Source organism: Ranitomeya imitator, chromosome 2 (genome assembly GCF_032444005.1).
Source record: "Ranitomeya imitator isolate aRanImi1 chromosome 2, aRanImi1.pri, whole genome shotgun sequence".
NCBI lineage: Eukaryota > Metazoa > Chordata > Amphibia > Anura > Dendrobatidae > Ranitomeya > Ranitomeya imitator.
This window is the reverse complement of record NC_091283.1, coordinates 662589576-662615392: the sequence shown is the minus strand read 5'-3', so window position 1 is coordinate 662615392 and position 25817 is coordinate 662589576.

Here is a 25817-nt window from a genome sequence, read left to right as displayed (position 1 = left end):
CTGCCTTATGCCTAGCCCGCACTTGTGCCCCTGCCTTATGCCTAGCCCGCACTTGTGCCCCTGCCTTATGCCTAGCCTGCACTTGTGCCCTGCCTTATGCCTAGCCTGCACTTGTGCCCTGCCTTATGCCTAGCCTGCACTTGTGCCCCTGCTTTATGCCTAGCCTGCACTTGTGCCCCTGCCTTATGCCTAGCCTGCACTTGTGCCCCTGCCTTATGCCTAGCCTGCACTTGTGCCCCTGCCTTATGCCTAGCCTGCACTTGTGCCCCTGCCTTATGCCTAGCCTGCACTTGTGCCCCTGCCGTATGCCTAGCCCGCACTCGTGCCCCTGCCTTATGCCTAGCCAGCACTCGTGCCCCTGCCTTATGCCTAGCCAGCACTCGTGCCCCTGCCTTATGCCTAGCCAGCACTTGTGCCCCTGCCTTATGCCTAGCCAGCACTCGTGCCCCTGCCTTATGCCTAGCCAGCACTTGTGCCCTTGCGTTATGCCTAGCCAGCACTCGTGCCCCTGCCTTATGCCTAGCCAGCACTCGTGCCCCTGCCTTATGCCTAGCCAGCACTTGTGCCCGTGCCTTATGCCTAGCCAGCACTTGTGCCCCTGCCTTATGCATAGCCAGCACTTGTGCCCCTGCCTTATGCCTAGCCAGCACTTGTGCCCCTGCCTTATGCCTAGCCAGCACTTGTGCCCCTGCCTTATGCCTAGCCAGCACTTGTGCCCCTGCCTTATGCCTAGCCAGCACTTTTGAGCCCCTTGCATTATTGTTTTTTTGTCTTTAGCTTCATGTTGGTTATGCACACAGGGCAGGCTTTACGCTCTTCGCTCTTGTCCCGTCTGAATGCACATGCACAACTGTAATTGGGGACAAAGGCATTACCCATTTACGGAGGACAGACAAGATGTGCCTGGTCGCTTGGTTCATGGGGGTTATGGAGTGGCTCCGCACTGTACAACGAAGTACAGAGTAGAGGGGTGAAAGCTAGCTCTTCACCCCTAAGGGTGCCTATCCCTTTATGCAAAGAGTGCAAAGAGTTAGCTGTATGCCTTATGTGTAGCCATCACTTGTGCCCCTGCCTTAAGCCTAGCCTGCATAGGTGCCCCTGCCTTATGCCTAGCTTGCACTTGTGCCTCTGCCTTATGCTTAGTTTGTACTTGTGCCCCTGCCTAAAGCCTAGCCCGCACTTGTGCCCCTGCCTTATGCCTAGCCAGCACTTGTTCCCCTGCCTTATGCCTAGCCACCACTTGTGCCCCTGCCTTATGCCTAGCCTGCACTTGTGCGCCTGCTTTATGCCTAGCCTGCACTTGTGCCCCTGTCTTATGCCTAGCCTGCACTTGTGCCCCTGTCTTATGCCTAGCCTGCACTTGTGCCCCTGCCTTATGCCTAGCCTACACTTGTGCCCCTGCCTTATGCCTAGCCTGCACTTGTGCCCCTGCCTTATGCCTAGACTGCACTTGTGCCCCTGCCTTATGCCTAGCCTGCACTTGTGCCCCTGCCTTATGCCTAGCCTGCACTCGTGCCCCTGCCTTATGCCTAGCCTGCACTCGTGCCCCTGCCTTATGCCTAGCCAGCACTCGTGCCCATGCCTTATGCCTAGCCTGCACTCGTGCCCCTGCCTTATGCCTAGCCTGCACTCGTGCCCCTGCCTTATGCCTAGCCTGCACTCGTGCCCCTGCCTTATGCCTAGCCAGCACTCGTGCCCCTGCCTTATGCCTAGCCAGCACTCGTGCCCCTGCCTTATGCCTAGCCAGCACTTGTGCCCTTGCCTTATGCCTAGCCAGCACTCGTGCCCCTGCCTTATGCCTAGCCAGCACTCGTGCCCCTGCCTTATGCCTAGCCAGCACTTGTGCCCCTGCCTTATGCCTAGCCAGCACTTGTGCCCCTGCCTTATGCATAGCCAGCACTTGTGCCCCTGCCTTATGCCTAGCCAGCACTCGTGCCCCTGCCTTATGCCTAGCCAGCACTCGTGCCCCTGCCTTATGCCTAGCCAGCACTCTTGCCCCTGCCTTATGCCTAGCCAGCACTCTTGCCCCTGCCTTATGCCTAGCCAGCACTCGTGCCCCTGCCTTATGCCTAGCCAGCACTCGTGCCCCTGCCTTATGCCTAGCCAGCACTTGTGCCGCTGCGTTATGCCTAGCCACCACTTGTGCCCCTGCCTTATGCCTAGCCTGCATTTATGCCCCTGCCTTATGCCTAGCCAGCACTTTTGCCCCTGCCTGATGCCTAGGCAGCACTTGTACCCCTGCCTTATGCCTAGCCTGCACTTGTGCCCCTGCCTTATGCCTAGCCTGCACTTGTGCCCCTGCCTTATGCCTAGCCTGCACTTGTGCCCCTGCCTTATGCCTAGCCTGCACTTGTGCCCCTGCCTTATGCCTAGCCTGCATTTATGCCCCTGCCTTATGCCTAGCCAGCACTTTTGCCCCTGCCTGATGCCTAGGCAGCACTTGTACCCCTGCCTTATGCCTAGCCAGCACTTGTGCCCCTGCCTTATGCCTAGCCAGCACTCGTGCCCCTGCCTTATGCCTAGCCAGCACTTGTTCCCCTGCCTTATGCCTAGCCAGCACTTGTTCCCCTGCCTTATGCCTAGCCACCACTTGTGCCCCTGCCTTATGCCTAGCCTGCATTTGTGCCCCTGCCTTATGCCTAGCCAGCACTTTTGCCCCTGCCTGATGCCTAGGCAGCACTTGTACCCCTGCCTTATGCCTAGCCAGCACTCGTGCCCCTGCCTTATGCCTAGCCAGCACTCGTGCCCCTGCCTTATGCCTAACCAGCACTTGTGCCCCTGCCTTGTGCCTAGCCAGCACTTGTTCCCCTGCCTTATGCCTAGCCACCACTTGTGCCCCTGCCTTATGCCTAGCCTGCACTTGTGCCCCTGCCTTATGCCTAGCCTGCACTTGTGACCCTGCCTTATGCCTAGCCTGCATTTGTGCCCCTGCCTTATGCCTAGCCAGCACTTTTGCCCCTGCCTGATGCCTAGCCTGCACTTGTGCCCCTGCCTTATGCCTAGCCTGCACTTGTGCCCCTGCCTTATGCCTAGCCTGCACTTGTGCCCCTGCCTTATGCCTAGCCAGCACTTTTGAGCCCCTTGCATTATTGTTTTTTTGTCTTTAGCTTCATGTTGGTTATGCACACAGGGCAGGCTTTACGCTCTTCGCTCTTGTCCCGTCTGAATGCACATGCACGACTGTAATTGGGGATGAAGGCATTACCCATTTACGGAGGACAGACAAGATGTGCCTGGTCGCTTGGAGCATGGGGGTTATGGACTGGCTTTGCACTGAACAACAAAGTACAGAGTAGAGGGGTGAAAGCTAGCTCTTCACCCCTAAGGGTGCCTATCCCTTTATGCAAAGAGTGCAAAGAGTTAGCTGTATGCCTTATGTGTAGCCATCACTTGTGCCCCTGCCTTAAGCCTAGCCTGCATAGGTGCCCCTGCCTTATGCCTAGCTTGCACTTGTGCCTCTGCCTTATGCTTAGTTTGTACTTGTGCCCCTGCCTAAAGCCTAGCCCGCACTTGTGCCCCTGCCTTATGCCTAGCCAGCACTTGTGCCCCTGCCTTATGCCTAGCCAGCACTTGTGCCCCTGCCTAAAGCCTAGTCCGCACTTGTGCCCCTGCCTTATGCCTAGCCAGCACTTGTGCCCCTGCCTTATGCCTAGCCAGCACTTGTGCCCCTGCCTTATGCCTAGCCACCACTTGTGCCCCTGCCTTATGCCTATCCTGCACTTGTGCCCCTGCCTTATGCCTAGCCTGCATTTGTGCCCCTGCCTTATGCCTAGCCTGCATTTGTGCCCCTGCCTTATGCCTAGCCAGCACTTTTGCCCCTGCCTTATGCCTAGCCAGCACTTTTGCCCCTGCCTGATGCCTAGGCAGCACTTGTACCCCTGCCTTATGCCTAGCCAGCACTTGTGCCCCTGCCTTATGCCTAGCCTGCACTTGTGCCCCTGCCTTATGCCTAGCCTGCACTTGTGCCCCTGCCTTATGCCTAGCCTGCACTTGTGCCCCTGCCTTATGCCTAGCCAGCACTTGTGCCCCTGCCTTATGCCTAGCCATCACTTGTGCCCCTGCCTTATGCCTAGCCAGCATTTGTGCCCCTGCCTTATGCCTAGCCAGCACTTGTGCCCCTGCCTTATGCCTAGCCAGCACTTGTGCCCCTGCCTTATGCCTAGCCAGCACTTGTGCCCCTGCCTTATGCCTAGCCTGCACTTGTGCCCCTGCCTTATGCCTAGCCAGCACTTGTGCCCCTGCCTTATGCCTAGCCTGCACTTGTGCCTCTGCCTTATGCTTAGTTTGCACTTGTGCCCCTGCCTTATGCCTAGCCTGCACTTGTGCCCCTGCCTTATGCCTAGCCTGCACTTGTGCTCCTGTCTTATGCCTAGCCAGCACTTGTGCCCCTGCCTTATGCCTAGCCCGCACTTGTGCCCCTGCCTTATGCCTAGCCCGCACTTGTGCCCCTGCCTTATGCCTAGCCCGCACTTGTGCCCCTGCCTTAAGCCTAGCCAGCACTTGTGCCCCTGCCTTATGCCTAGCCAGCACTTGTGCCCCTGCCTTATGCCTAGCCAGCACTTGTGCCCCTGCCTTATGCCTAGCCAGCACTTGTGCCCCTGCCTTATGCCTAGCCAGCACTTGTGCCCCTGCCTTATGCCTAGCCAGCACTTGTGCCCCTGCCTTATGCCTAGCCTGCACTTGTGCCCCTGTCTGATGCCTAGCCTGCACTTGTGCTCCTGCCTTATGCCTAGCCTGCACTTGTGCCCCTGCCTTATGCCTAGCCTGCACTTGTGCCTCTGCCTTATGCTTAGTTTGCACTTGTGCCCCTGCCTAAAGACTAGCCCGCACTTGTGCCCCTGCCTTACGCCTAGCCAGCACTTGTGCCCCTGCCTTATGCCTAGCCAGCACTTGTGCCCCTGCCTTATGCCTAGCCAGCACTTGTACCCCTGCCTTATGCCTAGCCAGCACTTGTGTCCCTGCCTCATGCCTAGCCAGCACTTGTGCCCCTGCCTCATGCCTACCCAGCACTTGTGCCCCTGCCTTATGCCTAGCCAGCACTTGTGCCCCTGCCTTATGCCTAGCCAGCACTTGTGCCCCTGCCTTATGCCTAGCCTGCACTTGTGCCCCTGCCTTATGCCTAGCCTGCACTTGTGCCCCTGCCTTATGCCTAGCCCGCACTTTTGCCCCTGCCTTATGCCTAGCCTGCACTTGTGCCCCTGCCTTATGCCTAGCCTGCACTTGTGCCCCTGCCTTATGCCTAGCCTGCACTTGTGCTTCTGCCTTATGCCTAGCCTGCACTTGTGCCTCTGCCTTATGCTTAGTTTGCACTTGTGCCCCTGCCTTATGCCTAGCCCGCACTTGTGCCCCTGCCTTATGCCTAGCCCGCACTTGTGCCCCTGCCTTATGCCTAGCCTGCACTTGTGCCCTGCCTTATGCCTAGCCTGCACTTGTGCCCTGCCTTATGCCTAGCCTGCACTTGTGCCCCTGCCTTATGCCTAGCCAGCACTTGTGCCCCTGCCTTATGCCTAGCCAGCACTTGTGCCCCTGCCTTATGCCTAGCCAGCACTTGTGCCCCTGCCTTATGCCTAGCCTGCACTTGTGCTTCTGCCTTATGCCTAGCCTGCACTTGTGCTTCTGCCTTATGCCTAGCCTGCACTTGTGCCTCTGCCTTATGCTTAGTTTGCACTTGTGCCCCTGCCTTATGCCTAGCCCGCACTTGTGCCCCTGCCTTATGCCTAGCCCGCACTTGTGCCCTGCCTTATGCCTAGCCTGCACTTGTGCCCTGCCTTATGCCTAGCCTGCACATGTGCCCTGCCTTATGCCTAGCCTGCACTTGTGCCCCTGCCTTATGCCTAGCCTGCACTTGTGCCCCTGCCTTATGCCTAGCCTGCACTTGTGCCCCTGCCTTATGCCTAGCCTGCACTTGTGCCCCTGCCTTATGCCTAGCCTGCACTTGTGCCCCTGCCGTATGCCTAGCCCGCACTTGTGCCCCTGCCTTATGCCTAGCCCGCACTTGTGCCCCTGCCTTATGCCTAGCCCGCACTTGAGCCCCTGCCTTATGCCTAGCCAGCACTTGTGCCCCTGCCTTATGCCTAGCCAGCACTTGTGCCCCTGCCTTATGCCTAGCCAGCACTTGTGCCCCTGCCTTATGCCTAGCCAGCACTTGTGCCCCTGCCTTATGCCTAGCCAGCACTTGTGCCCCTGCCTTATGCCTAGCCAGCACTTTTGAGCCCCTTGCATTATTCTTTTTTTGTCTTTAGCTTCATGTTGGTTATGCACACAGGGCAGGCTTTACGCTCTTCGCTCTTGTCCCGTCTGAATGCACATGCACAACTGTAATTGGGGACAAAGGCATTACCCATTTACGGAGGACAGACAAGATGTGCCTGGTCGCTTGGAGCATGGGGGTTATGGACTGGCTTTGCACTGAACAACAAAGTACAGAGTAGAGGGGTGAAAGCTAGCTCTTCAACCCTAAGGGTGCCTATCCCTTTATGCAAAGAGTGCAAAGAGTTAGCTGTATGCCTTATGTGTAGCCATCACTTGTGCCCCTGCCTTAAGCCTAGCCTGCATAGGTGCCCCTGCCTTATGCCTAGCTTGCACTTGTGCCTCTGCCTTATGCTTAGTTTGTACTTGTGCCCCTGCCTAAAGCCTAGCCCGCACTTGTGCCCCTGCCTTATGCCTAGCCAGCACTTGTTCCCCTGCCTTATGCCTAGCCAGCACTTGTTCCCCTGCCTTATGCCTAGCCACCACTTGTGCCCCTGCCTTATGCCTAGCCTGCACTTGTGCGCCTGCCTTATGCCTAGCCTGCACTTGTGCCCCTGTCTTATGCCTAGCCTGCACTTGTGCCCCTGTCTTATGCCTAGCCTGCACTTGTGCCCCTGCCTTATGCCTAGCCTACACTTGTGCCCCTGCCTTATGCCTAGCCTGCACTTGTGCCCCTGCCTTATGCCTAGCCTGCACTTGTGCCCCTGCCTTATGCCTAGCCTGCACTCGTGCCCCTGCCTTATGCCTAGCCTGCACTCGTGCCCCTGCCTTATGCCTAGCCTGCACTCGTGCCCCTGCCTTATGCCTAGCCCGCACTCGTGCCCATGCCTTATGCCTAGCCTGCACTCGTGCCCCTGCCTTATGCCTAGCCCGCACTCGTGCCCATGCCTTATGCCTAGCCTGCACTCGTGCCCATGCCTTATGCCTAGCCTGCACTCGTGCCCCTGCCTTATGCCTAGCCTGCACTCGTGCCCCTGCCTTATGCCTAGCCTGCACTCGTGCCCCTGCCTTATGCCTAGCCAGCACTCGTGCCCCTGCCTTATGCCTAGCCAGCACTCGTGCCCCTGCCTTATGCCTAGCCAGCACTTGTGCCCTTGCCTTATGCCTAGCCAGCACTCGTGCCCCTGCCTTATGCCTAGCCAGCACTTGTGCCCCTGCCTTATGCCTAGCCAGCACTTGTGCCCCTGCCTTATGCCTAGCCAGCACTTGTGCCCCTGCCTTATGCATAGCCAGCACTTGTGCCCCTGCCTTATGCCTAGCCAGCACTCGTGCCCCTGCCTTATGCCTAGCCAGCACTCGTGCCCCTGCCTTATGCCTAGCCAGCACTCTTGCCCCTGCCTTATGCCTAGCCAGCACTCGTGCCCCTGCCTTATGCCTAGCCAGCACTCGTGCCCCTGCCTTATGCCTAGCCAGCACTCGTGCCCCTGCCTTATGCCTAGCCACCACTTGTGCCCCTGCCTTATGCCTAGCCACCACTTGTGCCCCTGCCTTATGCCTAGCCTGCACTTGTGCCCCTGCCTTATGCCTAGCCTGCACTTGTGCCCCTGCCTTATGCCTAGCCTGCACTTGTGCCCCTGCCTTATGCCTAGCCTGCATTTATGCCCCTGCCTTATGCCTAGCCAGCACTTTTGCCCCTGCCTGATGCCTAGGCAGCACTTGTACCCCTGCCTTATGCCTAGCCAGCACTTGTACCCCTGCCTTATGCCTAGCCAGCACTCGTGCCCCTGCCTTATGCCTAGCCAGCACTCGTGCCCCTGCCTTATGCCTAGCCAGCACTCGTGCCCCTGCCTTATGCCTAGCCTGCACTCGTGCCCCTGCCTTATGCCTAGCCTGCATTTGTGCCCCTGCCTTATGCCTAGCCAGCACTTTTGCCCCTGCCTGATGCTTAGCCTGCACTTGTGCCCCTGCCTTATGCCTAGCCTGCACTTGTGCCCCTGCCTTATGCCTAGCCTGCACTTGTGCCCCTGCCTTATGCCTAGCCTGCATTTATGCCCCTGCCTTATGCCTAGCCAGCACTTTTGCCCCTGCCTGATGCCTAGGCAGCACTTGTACCCCTGCCTTATGCCTAGCCAGCACTTGTACCCCTGCCTTATGCCTAGCCAGCACTCTTGCCCCTGCCTTATGCCTAGCCAGCACTCGTGCCTCTGCCTCATGCCTAGCCAGCACTCGTGCCCCTGCCTTATGCCTAGCCTGCACTTGTGCCCCTGCCTTATGCCTAGCCTGCATTTGTGCCCCTGCCTTATGCCTAGCCAGCACTTTTGCCCCTGCCTGATGCCTAGCCTGCACTTGTGCCCCTGCCTTATGCCTAGCCTGCACTTGTGCCCCTGCCTTATGCCTAGCCTGCACTTGTGCCCCTGCCTTATGCCTAGCCTGCACTTGTGCCCCTGCCTTATGCCTAGCCTGCACCTGTGCCCCTGCCTTATGCCTAGCCTGTACTTGTGCCCCTGCGTTATGCCTAGCCTGCACGTGTGCCCCTGCGTTATGCCTAGCCTGCACGTGTGCCCCTGCCTTATGCCTAGCCTGCACGTGTGCCCCTGCCTTATGCCTAGCCTGCACGTGTGCCCCTGCCTTATGCCTAGCCTGCACGTGTGCCCCTGCCTTATGCCTAGCCTGCACGTGTGCCCCTGCCTTATGCCTAGCCTGCACGTGTGCCCCTGCCTTATGCCTAGCCTGCACGTGTGCCCCTGCCTTATGCCTAGCCTGCACGTGTGCCCCTGCCTTATGCCTAGCCTGCACTTGTGCCCCTGCCTTATGCCTAACCTGCACTTGTGCCCCTGCCTTATGCCTAGCCTGCACTTGTGCCCCTGCCTTATGCCTAGCCTGCACTTGTGCCCCTGCCTTATGCCTAGCCTGCACTTGTGCCCCTGCCTTATGCCTAGCCTGCATTTATGCCCCTGCCTTATGCCTAGCCAGCACTTTTGCCCCTGCCTGATGCCTAGGCAGCACTTGTACCCCTGCCTTATGCCTAGCCAGCACTTGTGCCCCTGCCTTATGCCTAGCCAGCACTCGTGCCCCTGCCTTATGCCTAGCCAGCACTTGTTCCCCTGCCTTATGCCTAGCCAGCACTTGTTCCCCTGCCTTATGCCTAGCCACCACTTGTGCCCCTGCCTTATGCCTAGCCTGCATTTGTGCCCCTGCCTTATGCCTAGCCAGCACTTTTGCCCCTGCCTGATGCCTAGGCAGCACTTGTACCCCTGCCTTATGCCTAGCCAGCACTCGTGCCCCTGCCTTATGCCTAGCCAGCACTCGTGCCCCTGCCTTATGCCTAACCAGCACTTGTGCCCCTGCCTTGTGCCTAGCCAGCACTTGTTCCCCTGCCTTATGCCTAGCCACCACTTGTGCCCCTGCCTTATGCCTAGCCTGCACTTGTGCCCCTGCCTTATGCCTAGCCTGCACTTGTGACCCTGCCTTATGCCTAGCCTGCACTTGTGCCCCTGCCTTATGCCTAGCCTGCACTTGTGCCCCTGCCTTATGCCTAGCCTGCACTTGTGCCCCTGCCTTATGCCTAGCCTGCACTTGTGCCCCTGCCTTATGCCTAGCCTGCACTTGTGCCCCTGCCTTATGCCTAGCCTGCACTTGTGCCCCTGCCTTATGCCTAGCCTGCACTTGTGCCCCTGCGTTATGCCTAGCCTGCACGTGTGCCCCTGCGTTATGCCTAGCCTGCACGTGTGCCCCTGCCTTATGCCTAGCCTGCACGTGTGCCCCTGCCTTATGCCTAGCCTGCACGTGTGCCCCTGCCTTATGCCTAGCCTGCACTTGTGCCCCTGCCTTATGCCTAGCCTGCACTTGTGCCCCTGCCTTATGCCTAGCCTGCATTTGTGCCCCTGCCTTATGCCTAGCCTGCACTTGTGCCCCTGCCTTATGCCTAGCCTGCACTTGTGCCCCTGCCTTATGCCTAGCCTGCACTTGTGCCCCTGCCTTATGCCTAGCCTGCACGTGTGCCCCTGCCTTATGCCTAGCCAGCACTCGTGCCCCTGCCTTATGACTAGCCAGCACTCGTGCCCCTGCCTTATGCCTAGCCACCACTTGTGCCCCTGCCTTATGCCTAGCCAGCACTTGTTCCCCTGCCTTATGCCTAGCCACCACTTGTGCCCCTGCCTTCTGCCTAGCCTGCACTTGTGCCCCTGCCTTCTGCCTAGCCTGCACTTGTGCCCCTGCGTTATGCCTAGCCTGCACGTGTGCCCCTGCGTTATGCCTAGCCTGCACGTGTGCCCCTGCCTTATGCCTAGCCTGCACGTGTGCCCCTGCCTTATGCCTAGCCTGCACGTGTGCCCCTGCCTTATGCCTAGCCTGCACGTGTGCCCCTGCCTTATGCCTAGCCTGCACGTGTGCCCCTGCCTTATGCCTAGCCTGCACGTGTGCCCCTGCCTTATGCCTAGCCTGCACGTGTGCCCCCTGCCTTATGCCTAGCCTGCACGTGTGCCGATGCCTTATGCCTAGCCTGCACGTGTGCCGATGCCTTATGCCTAGCCTGCACGTGTGCCCCTGCCTTATGCCTAGCCTGCACGTGTGCCCCTGCCTTATGCCTAGGCAGCACTTGTGCCCCTGCCTTATGCCTAGCCAGCACTCGTGCCCCTGCCTTATGCCTAGCCAGCACTCGTGCCCCTGCCTTATGCCTAGCCAGCACTCGTGCCCCTGCCTTATGCCTAGCCAGCACTTGTTCCCCTGCCTTATGCCTAGCCACCACTTGTGCCCCTGCCTTATGCCTAGCCTGCATTTGTGCCCCTGCCTTATGCCTAGCCAGCACTCGTACCCCTGCCTTATGCCTAGCCAGCACTCGTGCCCCTGCCTTATGCCTAGCCAGCACTCGTGCCCCTGCCTTATGACTAGCCAGCACTCGTGCCCCTGCCTTATGCCTAGCCACCACTTGTGCCCCTGCCTTATGCCTAGCCAGCACTTGTTCCCCTGCCTTATGCCTAGCCACCACTTGTGCCCCTGCCTTCTGCCTAGCCTGCACTTGTGCCCCTGCCTTATGCCTAGCCTGCACTTGTGCCCCTGCCTTATGCCTAGCCTGCACTTGTGCCCCTGCCTTATGCCTAGCCTGCACTTGTGCCCCTGCCTTATGCCTAGCCTGCACTTGTGCCCCTGCCTTATGCCTAGCCTGCATTTGTGCCCCTGCCTTATGCCTAGCCCGCACTTGTGCCCCTGCCTTATGCCTAGCCTGCACTTGTGCCCCTGCCTTATGCCTAGCCCGCACTTGTGCCCCTGCCTTATGCCTAGCCCGCACTTGTGCCCCTGCCTTATGCCTAGCCCGCACTTGTGCCCCTGCCTTATGCCTAGCCCGCACTTGTGCCCCTGCCTTATGCCTAGCCCGCACTTGTGCCCCTGCCTTATGCCTAGCCCGCACTTGTGCCCCTGCCTTATGCCTAGCCCGCACTTGTGCCCCTGCCTTATGCCTAGCCAGCACTTGTGTCCCTGCCTTATGCCTAGCCAGCACTTGTGCCCCTGCCTTATGCCTAGCCAGCACTTGTGCCCCTGCCTTATGCCTAGCCAGCACTTTTGAGCCCCTTGCATTATTGTTTTTTTGTCTTTAGCTTCATGTTGGTTATGCACACAGGGCAGGCTTTACGCTCTTCGCTCTTGTCCCGTCTGAATGCACATGCACGACTGTAATTGGGGATGAAGGCATTACCCATTTACGGAGGACAGACAAGATGTGCCTGGTCGCTTGGAGCATGGGGGTTATGGACTGGCTTTGCACTGAACAACAAAGTACAGAGTAGAGGGGTGAAAGCTAGCTCTTCACCCCTAAGGGTGCCTATCCCTTTATGCAAAGAGTGCAAAGAGTTAGCTGTATGCCTTATGTGTAGCCATCACTTGTGCCCCTGCCTTAAGCCTAGCCTGCATAGGTGCCCCTGCCTTATGCCTAGCTTGCACTTGTGCCTCTGCCTTATGCTTAGTTTGTACTTGTGCCCCTGCCTAAAGCCTAGCCCGCACTTGTGCCCCTGCCTTATGCCTAGCCAGCACTTGTGCCCCTGCCTTATGCCTAGCCAGCACTTGTGCCCCTGCCTAAAGCCTAGTCCGCACTTGTGCCCCTGCCTTATGCCTAGCCAGCACTTGTGCCCCTGCCTTATGCCTAGCCAGCACTTGTGCCCCTGCCTTATGCCTAGCCACCACTTGTGCCCCTGCCTTATGCCTATCCTGCACTTGTGCCCCTGCCTTATGCCTAGCCTGCATTTGTGCCCCTGCCTTATGCCTAGCCTGCATTTGTGCCCCTGCCTTATGCCTAGCCAGCACTTTTGCCCCTGCCTTATGCCTAGCCAGCACTTTTGCCCCTGCCTGATGCCTAGGCAGCACTTGTACCCCTGCCTTATGCCTAGCCAGCACTTGTGCCCCTGCCTTATGCCTAGCCTGCACTTGTGCCCCTGCCTTATGCCTAGCCTGCACTTGTGCCCCTGCCTTATGCCTAGCCTGCACTTGTGCCCCTGCCTTATGCCTAGCCTGCACTTGTGCCCCTGCCTTATGCCTAGCCAGCACTTGTGCCCCTGCCTTATGCCTAGCCATCACTTGTGCCCCTGCCTTATGCCTAGCCAGCACTTGTGCCCCTGCCTTATGCCTAGCCAGCACTTGTGCCCCTGCCTTATGCCTAGCCAGCACTTGTGCCCCTGCCTTATGCCTAGCCAGCACTTGTGCCCCTGCCTTATGCCTAGCCTGCACTTGTGCCCCTGCCTTATGCCTAGCCAGCACTTGTGCCCCTGCCTTATGCCTAGCCTGCACTTGTGCCTCTGCCTTATGCTTAGTTTGCACTTGTGCCCCTGCCTTATGCCTAGCCTGCACTTGTGCCCCTGCCTTATGCCTAGCCTGCACTTGTGCTCCTGTCTTATGCCTAGCCAGCACTTGTGCCCCTGCCTTATGCCTAGCCCGCACTTGTGCCCCTGCCTTATGCCTAGCCCGCACTTGTGCCCCTGCCTTATGCCTAGCCCGCACTTGTGCCCCTGCCTTAAGCCTAGCCAGCACTTGTGCCCCTGCCTTATGCCTAGCCAGCACTTGTGCCCCTGCCTTATGCCTAGCCAGCACTTGTGCCCCTGCCTTATGCCTAGCCAGCACTTGTGCCCCTGCCTTATGCCTAGCCAGCACTTGTGCCCCTGCCTTATGCCTAGCCTGCACTTGTGCCCCTGTCTGATGCCTAGCCTGCACTTGTGCTCCTGCCTTATGCCTAGCCTGCACTTGTGCCCCTGCCTTATGCCTAGCCTGCACTTGTGCCTCTGCCTTATGCCTAGCCTGCACTTGTGCCTCTGCCTTATGCTTAGTTTGCACTTGTGCCCCTGCCTAAAGACTAGCCCGCACTTGTGCCACTGCCTTACGCCTAGCCAGCACTTGTGCCCCTGCCTTATGCCTAGCCAGCACTTGTGCCCCTGCCTTATGCCTAGCCAGCACTTGTACCCCTGCCTTATGCCTAGCCAGCACTTGTGTCCCTGCCTCATGCCTAGCCAGCACTTGTGCCCCTGCCTCATGCCTAGCCAGCACTTGTGCCCCTGCCTTATGCCTAGCCAGCACTTGTGCCCCTGCCTTATGCCTAGCCAGCACTTGTGCCCCTGCCTTATGCCTAGCCTGCACTTGTGCCCCTGCCTTATGCCTAGCCTGCACTTGTGCCCCTGCCTTATGCCTAGCCCGCACTTTTGCCCCTGCCTTATGCCTAGCCTGCACTTGTGCCCCTGCCTTATGCCTAGCCTGCACTTGTGCCCCTGCCTTATGCCTAGCCTGCACTTGTGCTTCTGCCTTATGCCTAGCCTGCACTTGTGCCTCTGCCTTATGCTTAGTTTGCACTTGTGCCCCTGCCTTATGCCTAGCCCGCACTTGTGCCCCTGCCTTATGCCTAGCCCGCACTTGTGCCCCTGCCTTATGCCTAGCCTGCACTTGTGCCCTGCCTTATACCTAGCCTGCACTTGTGCCCTGCCTTATGCCTAGCCTGCACTTGTGCCCCTGCCTTATGCCTAGCCAGCACTTGTGCCCCTGCCTTATGCCTAGCCAGCACTTGTGCCCCTGCCTTATGCCTAGCCAGCACTTGTGCCCCTGCCTTATGCCTAGCCTGCACTTGTGCTTCTGCCTTATGCCTAGCCTGCACTTGTGCTTCTGCCTTATGCCTAGCCTGCACTTGTGCCTCTGCCTTATGCTTAGTTTGCACTTGTGCCCCTGCCTTATGCCTAGCCCGCACTTGTGCCCCTGCCTTATGCCTAGCCCGCACTTGTGCCCTGCCTTATGCCTAGCCTGCACTTGTGCCCTGCCTTATGCCTAGCCTGCACATGTGCCCTGCCTTATGCCTAGCCTGCACTTGTGCCCCTGCCTTATGCCTAGCCTGCACTTGTGCCCCTGCCTTATGCCTAGCCTGCACTTGTGCCCCTGCCTTATGCCTAGCCTGCACTTGTGCCCCTGCCTTATGCCTAGCCTGCACTTGTGCCCCTGCCGTATGCCTAGCCCGCACTTGTGCCCCTGCCTTATGCCTAGCCCGCACTTGTGCCCCTGCCTTATGCCTAGCCCGCACTTGAGCCCCTGCCTTATGCCTAGCCAGCACTTGTGCCCCTGCCTTATGCCTAGCCAGCACTTGTGCCCCTGCCTTATGCCTAGCCAGCACTTGTGCCCCTGCCTTATGCCTAGCCAGCACTTGTGCCCCTGCCTTATGCCTAGCCAGCACTTGTGCCCCTGCCTTATGCCTAGCCAGCACTTTTGAGCCCCTTGCATTATTCTTTTTTTGTCTTTAGCTTCATGTTGGTTATGCACACAGGGCAGGCTTTACGCTCTTCGCTCTTGTCCCGTCTGAATGCACATGCACAACTGTAATTGGGGACAAAGGCATTACCCATTTACGGAGGACAGACAAGATGTGCCTGGTCGCTTGGTTCATGGGGGTTATGGAGTGGCTCCGCACTGTACAACGAAGTACAGAGTAGAGGGGTGAAAGCTAGCTCTTCACCCCTAAGGGTGCCTATCCCTTTATGCAAAGAGTGCAAAGAGTTAGCTGTATGCCTTATGTGTAGCCATCACTTGTGCCCCTGCCTTAAGCCTAGCCTGCATAGGTGCCCCTGCCTTATGCCTAGCTTGCACTTGTGCCTCTGCCTTATGCTTAGTTTGTACTTGTGCCCCTGCCTAAAGCCTAGCCCGCACTTGTGCCCCTGCCTTATGCCTAGCCAGCACTTGTTCCCCTGCCTTATGCCTAGCCACCACTTGTGCCCCTGCCTTATGCCTAGCCTGCACTTGTGCGCCTGCCTTATGCCTAGCCTGCACTTGTGCCCCTGTCTTATGCCTAGCCTGCACTTGTGCCGCTGTCTTATGCCTAGCCTGCACTTGTGCCCCTGCCTTATGCCTAGCCTACACTTGTGCCCCTGCCTTATGCCTAGCCTGCACTTGTGCCCCTGCCTTATGCCTAGCCTGCACTTGTGCCCCTGCCTTATGCCTAGCCTGCACTCGTGCCCCTGCCTTATGCCTAGCCTGCACTCGTGCCCCTGCCTTATGCCTAGCCTGCACTCGTGCCCCTGCCTTATGCCTAGCCCGCACTCGTGCCCATGCCTTATGCCTAGCCTGCACTCGTGCCCCTGCCTTATGCCTAGCCCGCACTCGTGCCCATGCCTTATGCCTAGCCTGCACTCGTGCCCCTGCCTTATGCCTAGCCTGCACTCGTGCCCCTGCCTTATGCCTAGCCTGCACTCGTGCCCCTGCCTTATGCCTAGCCTGCACTCGTGCCCCTGCCTTATGCCTAGCCAGCACTCGTGCCCCTGCCTTATGCCTAGCCAGCACTCGTGCCCTTGCCTTATGCCTAGCCAGCACTCGTGCCCCTGCCTTATGCCTAGCCAGCACTTGTGCCCCTGCCTTATGCCTAGCCAGCACTTGTGCCCCTGCCTTATGCCTAGCCAGCACTTGTGCCCCTGCCTTATGCCTAGCCAGCACTTGTGCCCCTGCCTTATGCCTAGCCAGCACTCGTGCCCCTGCCTTATGCCTAGCCAGCACTCGTGCCCCTGCCTTATGCCTAGCCAGCACTCTTGCCCCTGCCTTATGCCTAGCCAGCACTCGTGCCCCTGCCTTATGCCTAGCCAGCACTCGTGCCCCTGCCTTATGCCTAGCCAGCACTCGTGCCCCTGCCTTATGCCTAGCCACCACTTGTGCCCCTGCCTTATGCCTAGCCACCACTTGTGCCCCTGCCTTATGCCTAGCCTGCACTTGTGCCCCTGCCTTATGCCTAGCCAGCACTTGTGCCCCTGCCTTATGCCTAGCCAGCACTTTTGAGCCCCTTGCATTATTCTTTTTTTGTCTTTAGCTTCATGTTGGTTATGCACACAGGGCAGGCTTTACGCTCTTCGCTCTTGTCCCGTCTGAATGCACATGCACAACTGTAATTGGGGACAAAGGCATTACCCATTTACGGAGGACAGACAAGATGTGCCTGGTCGCTTGGTTCATGGGGGTTATGGAGTGGCTCCGCACTGTACAACGAAGTACAGAGTAGAGGGGTGAAAGCTAGCTCTTCACCCCTAAGGGTGCCTATCCCTTTATGCAAAGAGTGCAAAGAGTTAGCTGTATGCCTTATGTGTAGCCATCACTTGTGCCCCTGCCTTAAGCCTAGCCTGCATAGGTGCCCCTGCCTTATGCCTAGCTTGCACTTGTGCCTCTGCCTTATGCTTAGTTTGTACTTGTGCCCCTGCCTAAAGCCTAGCCCGCACTTGTGCCCCTGCCTTATGCCTAGCCAGCACTTGTTCCCCTGCCTTATGCCTAGCCACCACTTGTGCCCCTGCCTTATGCCTAGCCTGCACTTGTGCGCCTGCCTTATGCCTAGCCTGCACTTGTGCCCCTGTCTTATGCCTAGCCTGCACTTGTGCCGCTGTCTTATGCCTAGCCTGCACTTGTGCCCCTGCCTTATGCCTAGCCTACACTTGTGCCCCTGCCTTATGCCTAGCCTGCACTTGTGCCCCTGCCTTATGCCTAGCCTGCACTTGTGCCCCTGCCTTATGCCTAGCCTGCACTCGTGCCCCTGCCTTATGCCTAGCCTGCACTCGTGCCCCTGCCTTATGCCTAGCCTGCACTCGTGCCCCTGCCTTATGCCTAGCCCGCACTCGTGCCCATGCCTTATGCCTAGCCTGCACTCGTGCCCCTGCCTTATGCCTAGCCCGCACTCGTGCCCATGCCTTATGCCTAGCCTGCACTCGTGCCCCTGCCTTATGCCTAGCCTGCACTCGTGCCCCTGCCTTATGCCTAGCCTGCACTCGTGCCCCTGCCTTATGCCTAGCCTGCACTCGTGCCCCTGCCTTATGCCTAGCCAGCACTCGTGCCCCTGCCTTATGCCTAGCCAGCACTCGTGCCCTTGCCTTATGCCTAGCCAGCACTCGTGCCCCTGCCTTATGCCTAGCCAGCACTTGTGCCCCTGCCTTATGCCTAGCCAGCACTTGTGCCCCTGCCTTATGCCTAGCCAGCACTTGTGCCCCTGCCTTATGCATAGCCAGCACTTGTGCCCCTGCCTTATGCCTAGCCAGCACTCGTGCCCCTGCCTTATGCCTAGCCAGCACTCGTGCCCCTGCCTTATGCCTAGCCAGCACTCTTGCCCCTGCCTTATGCCTAGCCAGCACTCGTGCCCCTGCCTTATGCCTAGCCAGCACTCGTGCCCCTGCCTTATGCCTAGCCAGCACTCGTGCCCCTGCCTTATGCCTAGCCACCACTTGTGCCCCTGCCTTATGCCTAGCCACCACTTGTGCCCCTGCCTTATGCCTAGCCTGCACTTGTGCCCCTGCCTTATGCCTAGCCTGCACTTGTGCCCCTGCCTTATGCCTAGCCTGCACTTGTGCCCCTGCCTTATGCCTAGCCTGCATTTATGCCCCTGCCTTATGCCTAGCCAGCACTTTTGCCCCTGCCTGATGCCTAGGCAGCACTTGTACCCCTGCCTTATGCCTAGCCAGCACTTGTACCCCTGCCTTATGCCTAGCCAGCACTCGTGCCCCTGCCTTATGCCTAGCCAGCACTCGTGCCCCTGCCTTATGCCTAGCCAGCACTCGTGCCCCTGCCTTATGCCTAGCCTGCACTCGTGCCCCTGCCTTATGCCTAGCCTGCATTTGTGCCCCTGCCTTATGCCTAGCCAGCACTTTTGCCCCTGCCTGATGCTTAGCCTGCACTTGTGCCCCTGCCTTATGCCTAGCCTGCACTTGTGCCCCTGCCTTATGCCTAGCCTGCACTTGTGCCCCTGCCTTATGCCTAGCCTGCATTTATGCCCCTGCCTTATGCCTAGCCAGCACTTTTGCCCCTGCCTGATGCCTAGGCAGCACTTGTACCCCTGCCTTATGCCTAGCCAGCACTTGTACCCCTGCCTTATGCCTAGCCAGCACTCGTGCCCCTGCCTTATGCCTAGCCAGCACTCGTGCCTCTGCCTTATGCCTAGCCAGCACTCGTGCCCCTGCCTTATGCCTAGCCTGCACTTGTGCCCCTGCCTTATGCCTAGCCTGCATTTGTGCCCCTGCCTTATGCCTAGCCAGCACTTTTGCCCCTGCCTGATGCCTAGCCTGCACTTGTGCCCCTGCCTTATGCCTAGCCTGCACTTGTGCCCCTGCCTTATGCCTAGCCTGCACTTGTGCCCCTGCCTTATGCCTAGCCTGCACTTGTGCCCCTGCCTTATGCCTAGCCTGCACCTGTGCCCCTGCCTTATGCCTAGCCTGCACTTGTGCCCCTGCGTTATGCCTAGCCTGCACGTGTGCCCCTGCGTTATGCCTAGCCTGCACGTGTGCCCCTGCCTTATGCCTAGCCTGCACGTGTGCCCCTGCCTTATGCCTAGCCTGCACGTGTGCCCCTGCCTTATGCCTAGCCTGCACGTGTGCCCCTGCCTTATGCCTAGCCTGCACGTGTGCCCCTGCCTTATGCCTAGCCTGCACGTGTGCCCCTGCCTTATGCCTAGCCTGGACGTGTGCCCCTGCCTTATGCCTAGCCTGCACGTGTGCCCCTGCCTTATGCCTAGCCTGCACGTGTGCCCCTGCCTTATGCCTAGCCTGCACGTGTGCCCCTGCCTTATGCCTAACCTGCACTTGTGCCCCTGCCTTATGCCTAGCCTGCACTTGTGCCCCTGCCTTATGCCTAGCCTGCACTTGTGCCCCTGCCTTATGCCTAGCCTGCACTTGTGCCCCTGCCTTATGCCTAGCCTGCATTTATGCCCCTGCCTTATGCCTAGCCAGCACTTTTGCCCCTGCCTGATGCCTAGGCAGCACTTGTACCCCTGCCTTATGCCTAGCCAGCACTTGTGCCCCTGCCTTATGCCTAGCCAGCACTCGTGCCCCTGCCTTATGCCTAGCCAGCACTTGTTCCCCTGCCTTATGCCTAGCCAGCACTTGTTCCCCTGCCTTATGCCTAGCCACCACTTGTGCCCCTGCCTTATGCCTAGCCTGCATTTGTGCCCCTGCCTTATGCCTAGCCAGCACTTTTGCCCCTGCCTGATGCCTAGGCAGCACTTGTACCCCTGCCTTATGCCTAGCCAGCACTCGTGCCCCTGCCTTATGCCTAGCCAGCACTCGTGCCCCTGCCTTGTGCCTAACCAGCACTTGTGCCCCTGCCTTGTGCCTAGCCAGCACTTGTTCCCCTGCCTTATGCCTAGCCACCACTTGTGCCCCTGCCTTATGCCTAGCCTGCACTTGTGCCCCTGCCTTATGCCTAGCCTGCACTTGTGACCCTGCCTTATGCCTAGCCTGCATTTGTGCCCCTGCCTTATGCCTAGCCTGCACTTGTGCCCCTGCCTTATGCCTAGCCTGCACTTGTGCCCCTGCCTTATGCCTAGCCTGCACTTGTGCCCCTGCCTTATGCCTAGCCTGCACTTGTGCCCCTGCCTTATGCCTAGCCTGCACTTGTGCCCCTGCGTTATGCCTAGCCTGCACGTGTGCCCCTGCGTTATGCCTAGCCTGCACGTGTGCCCCTGCCTTATGCCTAGCCTGCACGTGTGCCCCTGCCTTATGCCTAGCCTGCACGTGTGCCCCTGCCTTATGCCTAGCCTGCACTTGTGCCCCTGCCTTATGCCTAGCCTGCACTTGTGCCCCTGCCTTATGCCTAGCCTGCATTTGTGCCCCTGCCTTATGCCTAGCCTGCACTTGTGCCCCTGCCTTATGCCTAGCCTGCACTTGTGCCCTGCCTTATGCCTAGCCTGCACTTGTGCCCCTGCCTTATGCCTAGCCTGCACGTGTGCCCCTGCCTTATGCCTAGCCAGCACTTGTGCCCCTGCCTTATGACTAGCCAGCACTCGTGCCCCTGCCTTATGCCTAGCCACCACTTGTGCCCCTGCCTTATGCCTAGCCAGCACTTGTTCCCCTGCCTTATGCCTAGCCACCACTTGTGCCCCTGCCTTCTGCCTAGCCTGCACTTGTGCCCCTGCCTTCTGCCTAGCCTGCACTTGTGCCCCTGCCTTCTGCCTAGCCTGCACTTGTGCCCCTGCCTTATGCCTAGCCTGCACTTGTGCCCCTGCCTTCTGCCTAGCCTGCACTTGTGCCCCTGCCTTCTGCCTAGCCTGCACTTGTGCCCCTGCCTTATGCCTAGCCTGCACTTGTGCCCCTGCCTTATGCCTAGCCTGCACTTGTGCCCCTGCCTTATGCCTAGCCTGCATTTGTGCCCCTGCCTTATGCCTAGCCAGCACTTTTGCCCCTGCCTGATGCCTAGGCAGCACTTGTACCCCTGCCTTATGCCTAGCCAGCACTTGTGCCCCTTCCTTATGCCTAGCCTACACTTGTGCCCCTGCCTTATGCCTAGCCAGCACTTGGGCCCCTGCCTTATGCCTAGCCAGCACTTGGGCCCCTGCCTTAAGCCTAGCCAGCACTTGTGCCCCTGCCTTATGCCTAGCCAGCACTTGTGCCCCTGCCTTATGCCTAGCCAGCACTTGTGCCCCTGCCTTATGCCTAGCCAGCACTTTTGAGCCCCTTGCATTATTGTTTTTTTGTCTTTAGCTTCATGTTGGTTATGCACACAGGGCAGGCTTTACGCTCTTCGCTCATGTCCCTTCTGAATGCACATGCACGACTGTAATTGGGGACGAAGGCATTACCCATTTACGGAGGACAGACAAGATGTGCCTGGTCGCTTGGAGCATGGGGGTTATGGAGTGGCTCCGCACTGTACAACAAAGTACAGAGTAGAGGGGTGAAAGCTAGCTCTTCACCCCTAAGGGTGCCTATCCCTTTATGCAAAGAGTGCAAAGAGTAAGCCGTATGCCTTATGTGTAGCCATCACTTGTGCCCCTGCCTTAAGCCTAGCCTGCATAGGTGCCCCTGCCTTAAGCCTAGCCTGCATAGGTGCCCCTGCCTTATGCCTAGCTCGCACTTGTGCCTCTGCCTTATGCGTAGTTTGCACTTGTGCCCCTGCCTTATGCCTAGCCCGCACTTGTGCCCCTGCCTTTTGCCTAGCCCGCACTTGTGCCCCTGCCTTATGCCTAGCCCGCACTTGTGCCCCTGCCTTATGCCTAGCCCGCACTTGTGCCCCTGCCTTATGCCTAGCCCGCACTTGTGCCCCTGCCTTATGCCTAGCCCGCACTTGTGCCCCTGCCTTATGCCTAGCCCGCACTTGTGCCCCTGCCTTATGCCTAGCCCGCACTTGTGCCCCTGCCTTATGCCTAGCCCGCACTTGTGCCCCTGCCTTATGCCTAGCCCGCACGTGTGCCCCTGCCTTATGCCTAGCCCGCACGTGTGCCCCTGCCTTATGCCTAGCCCGCACTTGTGCCCCTGCCTTATGCCTAGCCCGCACTTGTGCCCCTGCCTTATGCCTAGCCCGCACTTGTGCCCCTGCCTTATGCCTAGCCCGCACTTGTGCCCCTGCCTTATGCCTAGCCCGCACTTGTGCCCCTGCCTTATGCCTAGCCCGCACTTGTGCCCCTGCCTTATGCCTAGCCCGCACTTGTGCCCCTGCCTTATGCCTAGCCCGCACTTGTGCCCCTGCCTTATGCCTAGCCCGCACTTGTGCCCCTGCCTTATGCCTAGCCCGCACTTGTGCCCCTGCCTTATGCCTAGCCCGCACTTGTGCCCCTGCCTTATGCCTAGCCCGCACTTGTGCCACTGCCTTATGCCTAGCCCGCACTTGTGCCCCTGCCTTATGCCTAGCCCGCACTTGTGCCCCTGCCTTATGCCTAGCCCGCACTTGTGCCCCTGCCTTATGCCTAGCCCGCACTTGTGCCCCTGCCTTATGCCTAGCCCGCACTTGTGCCCCTGCCTTATGCCTAGCCCGCACTTGTGCCCCTGCCTTATGCCTAGCCCGCACTTGTGCCCCTGCCTTATGCCTAGCCCGCACTTGTGCCCCTGCCTTATGCCTAGCCAGCACTTGTGCCCCTGCCTTATGCCTAGCCAGCACTTGTGCCCCTGCCTTATGCCTAGCCTGTACTTGTGCCCCTGCCTTATGCCTAGCCTGTACTTGAGCCCCTTCCTTATGCCTAGCCAGCACTTTTAAGCCCCTTGCATTATTGTTTTTTTTTGTCTTTAGCTTCATGTTGGTTATGCACACAGGGCAGGCTTTATGCTCTTCGCTCTTGTCCCGTCTGAATGCACATGCACGACTGTAATTGGGGACGAAGGCATTACCCATTTACGGAGGACAGACAAGATGTGCCTGGTTGCTTGGAGCATGGGGGTTATGGAGTGGCTCAGCACTGTACAACAAAGTACAGAGTAGAGGGGTGAAAGCTAGCTCTTCACCCCTAAGGGTGACTATCCCTTTATGCAAAGAGTGCAAAGAGTTAGCCGTATGCCTTGTGTAGCCATCACTTGTGACCCTGCCTTAAGCCTAGCCTGCATAGGTGCCCCTGCCTTATGCCTAGCTTGCACTTGTGCCTCTGCCTTATGCTTAGTTTGTACTTGTGCCTCTGCCTTATGCCTAGCCCGCACTTGTGCCCCTGCCTTATGCCTAGCCAGCACTTGTGCCCCTGCCTTATGCCTAGCCAGCACTTGTGCCCCTGCCTTATGCCTAGCCAGCACTTGTGCCCCTGCCTTATGCCTAGCCAGCACTTGTGCCCCTGCCTTATGCCTAGCCAGCACTTGTGCCCCTGCCTTATGCCTATCCAGCACTTGTGCCCCTGCCTTATGCCTAGCCCGCAATTGCGCCCCTGCCTTATGCCTAGCCCGCACTTGCGCCCCTGCCTTATGCCTAGCCCGCACTTGCGCCCCTGCCTTATGCCTAGCCCGCACTTGCGCCCCTGCCTTATGCCTAGCCCGCACTTGCGCCCCTGCCTTATGCCTAGCCCGCACTTGCGCCCCTGCCTTATGCCTAGCCCGCAATTGCGCCCCTGCCTTATGCCTAGCCCGCACTTGCGCCCCTGCCTTATGCCTAGCCCGCACTTGCGCCCCTGCCTTATGCTTAGCCCGCACTTGCTCCCCTGCCTTATGCCTAGCCCGCACTTGCGCCCCTGCCTTATTCCTAGCCCGCACTTGCGCCCCTGCCTTATTCCTAGCCCGCACTTGCGCCCCTGCCTTATGCCTAGCCCGCACTTGCGCCCCTGCCTTATGCCTAGCCCGCACTTGCGCCCCTGCCTTATGCCTAGCCCGCACTTGCGCCCCTGCCTTATGCCTAGCCCGCACTTGCGCCCCTGCCTTATGCCTAGCCCGCACTTGCGCCCCTGCCTTATGCCTAGCCCGCACTTGTGCCCCTGCCTTATGCCTAGCCCGCACTTGTGCCCCTGCCTTATGCCTAGCCCGCACTTGTGCCCCTGCCTTATGCCTAGCCCGCACTTGTGCCCCTGCCTTATGCCTAGCCCGCACTTGTGCCCCTGCCTTATGCCTAGCCCGCACTTGTGCCCCTGCCTTATGCCTAGCCCGCACTTGTGCCCCTGCCTTATGCCTAGCCCGCACTTGTGCCCCTGCCTTATGCCTAGCCCGCACTTGTGCCCCTGCCTTATGCCTAGCCCGCACTTGTGCCCCTGCCTTATGCCTAGCCCGCACTTGTGCCCCTGCCTTATGCCTAGCCCGCACTTGTGCCCCTGCCTTATGCCTAGCCCGCACTTGTGCCCCTGCCTTATGCCTAGCCCGCACTTGTGCCCCTGCCTTATGCCTAGCCCGCACTTGTGCCCCTGCCTTATGCCTAGCCCGCACTTGGGCCCCTGCCTTATGCCTAGCCCGCACTTGGGCCCCTGCCTTATGCCTAGCCCGCACTTGCGCCCCTGCCTTATGCCTAGCCCGCACTTGCGCCCCTGCCTTATGCCTAGCCAGCACTTGCGCCCCTGCCTTATGCCTAGCCAGCACTTGCGCCCCTGCCTTATGCCTAGCCAGCACTTGCGCCCCTGCCTTATGCCTATCCCGCACTTGCGCCCCTGCCTTATGCCTAGCCCGCACTTGCGCCCCTGCCTTATGCCTAGCCCGCACTTGCGCCCCTGCCTTATGCTTAGCCCGCACTTGCGCCCCTGCCTTATGCCTAGCCCGCCCTTGCGCCCCTGCCTTATGCCTAGCCCGCACTTGCGCCCCTGCCTTATGCTTAGCCCGCACTTGCGCCCCTGCCTTATGCCTAGCCCGCACTTGCGCCCCTGCCTTATGCCTAGCCCGCACTTGCGCCCCTGCCTTATGCCTAGCTTGCACTTGTGCCTCTGCCTTATGCTTAGTTTGCACTTGTGTCCCTGCCTAAAGCCTAGCCCGCACTTGTGCCCCTGCCTTATGCCTAGCCCGCACTTGTGCCCCTGCCTTATGCCTAGCCCGCACTTGTGCCCCTGCCTTATGCCTAGCCCGCACTTGTGCCCCTGCCATATGCCTAGCCCGCACTTGTGCCCCTGCCTTATGCCTAGCCCGCACTTTATGCCTAGCCCGCACTTTTGTCCCTGCCTTATGCCTAGCCCGCACTTTTGCCCCTGCCTTATGCCTAGCCCGCACTTGCGCCCCTGCCTTATGCCTAGCCCGCACTTGCGCCCCTGCCTTATGCTTAGCCCGCACTTGCGCCCCTGCCTTATGCCTAGCCCGCACTTGCGCCCCTGCCTTATGCCTAGCCCGCACTTGCGCCCCTGCCTTATGCCTAGCCCGCACTTGCGCCCCTGCCTTATGCCTAGCCCGCACTTGCGCCCCTGCCTTATGCCTAGCCCGCACTTGTGCCCCTGCCTTATGCCTAGCCCGCACTTGTGCCCCTGCCTTATGCCTAGCCCGCACTTGTGCCCCTGCCTTATGCCTAGCCCGCACTTGTGCCCCTGCCTTATGCCTAGCCCGCACTTGTGCCCCTGCCTTATGCCTAGCCCGCACTTGTGCCCCTGCCTTATGCCTAGCCCGCACTTGTGCCCCTGCCTTATGCCTAGCCCGCACTTGTGCCCCTGCCTTATGCCTAGCCCGCACTTGTGCCCCTGCCTTATGCCTAGCCCGCACTTGTGCCCCTGCCTTATGCCTAGCCCGCACTTGTGCCCCTGCCTTATGCCTAGCCCGCACTTGTGCCCCTGCCTTATGCCTAGCCCGCACTTGTGCCCCTGCCTTATGCCTAGCCCGCACTTGTGCCCCTGCCTTATGCCTAGCCCGCACTTGTGCCCCTGCCTTATGCCTAGCCCGCACTTGTGCCCCTGCCTTATGCCTAGCCCGCACTTGTGCCCCTGCCTTATGCCTAGCCCGCACTTGTGCCCCTGCCTTATGCCTAGCCCGCACTTGGGCCCCTGCCTTATGCCTAGCCCGCACTTGGGCCCC